Source organism: Theropithecus gelada, chromosome 4 (genome assembly GCF_003255815.1).
Source record: "Theropithecus gelada isolate Dixy chromosome 4, Tgel_1.0, whole genome shotgun sequence".
Taxonomy (NCBI): domain Eukaryota; kingdom Metazoa; phylum Chordata; class Mammalia; order Primates; family Cercopithecidae; genus Theropithecus; species Theropithecus gelada.
The window spans coordinates 121,129,675-121,131,106 of NC_037671.1; the positions used below are offsets into that span (position 1 = coordinate 121,129,675).

Genomic DNA, 1,432 nt, shown 5'->3' on the forward strand with positions numbered 1-1,432 from the left:
TATCTTCGCTATGACTTCATCATCACTCCTAAGTTCAGACCTGAACCACAGTGGTGTGAAGTTCAAGACCAGGTGGATGAAAGGCCTTTTCTTCACTATGACTGTTTTAACCACAAGGCCAAAGCCTTTGCTTCTCTGGGGAGGAAGGTCAATGTCACAAAAGCCTGGGAAGAACAAACTGAAACCCTAAGAGACGTGGTAGATTTCCTCAAAGAGCAATTGGCTGACATTCAAGTGGAGAATTGAATACCCAGCGGTAAGTTTAAAATGGCCCAGGACAGGAGGGAGCAGACACTATAGTAGCGTAGAAGGCTTTAATGGGTTCATGCAAAAAATAAATCAGGTTGGCGTCCTTGCATGTGTGTGCCTAATCTCAGCTGGTCCACCCGAGACCACCTGAACACCAACCCTAGTCCCCTGCACGGCCCTTTATCCACTCCGACAAGGTGAAAGAAACAATCATGAACCAGGAAAAACCTGCCAAACTGCAGGCACAAGTGTACATTGGTGGGAAAGGACCAGCTTGCAGAAAAAAGAAGGTGGTTCATAGAACAGCCACAACAGAAGATAAAAACTTTCAGTTCTCCTTAAAGAAGTTAGGGGTAAACAATATCTCTGGTATTGAAGAGGTGAATGTGTTTACAAACCAAGGAAGAGTGATCCACTTTAGCAACCCTGAAGTTCAGACATCTCTGGCAGGGAAACCTTTCACCATTACAGGCCATGCTAAGACAAAGCAGCTGACAGCAATGCTACCCAGCATCTTCATCCAGCTTGGTGCAGACTGTCTGACTAGTTTAAGGAGACTGGCTGAAGCTCTGCCCAAACAGTCTGTGGATAGACCAGCACCACTTGCAACTGGAGAGGATGATGATGATGAAGTTACTGATCTTGTGGAGAATTTTGATGAGGCTTCCAAGCATGAGGCAAAATGAATTGAGCCAACTTCTGAAGATAAAACTTGAAGAAGTTACTAGGAACTGCTATTTTCTATTATGACTGCTTTTTAAGAAATGTTTGTTTATGGATATGATAAAATCTAGGTCACCAATACTTTTAAGCCCAAGCCCCTTGGACACTGAGCTCCTTTCAGTTTTTGCGTATACACAATTTATTCTTTGCAGCTAATTAAGCCGAAGAAGCCTGGGAATAAAGTTTGAAACAAAGGTTAATAATGTTCTTTGCCTAGTTAAAAAATAAATTAATTAATTAAAAATAAACAAATCAGGTTTATATCACTCAAGAGGTCAAAGAGCAAGGGCAGCAGACAGGAAAGGAAGCAGGGTGGGACTTAGAATTTCTCAAGATCAGAGCTGATCTCTTTCCAATGGGGCAGAGCCCCTCATTCTGAGGGCCAGGATGTCTTGTGAGCACGAAGCCCATGGACACGGCAGAGGATCTTGGCAGTTCCTCTTCAATGGACAGAGGTTCC

At 43.5% G+C, this 1,432-nt stretch overlaps 1 pseudogene; it reads left to right on the forward strand.

Annotated features, from left to right (window-relative positions):
• Window positions 1–325: 325 nt before the first annotated feature.
• On the forward strand, window positions 326–935 carry LOC112622138 (annotated as a pseudogene).
• The last annotated feature ends 497 nt before the right edge of the window (window positions 936–1,432 follow it).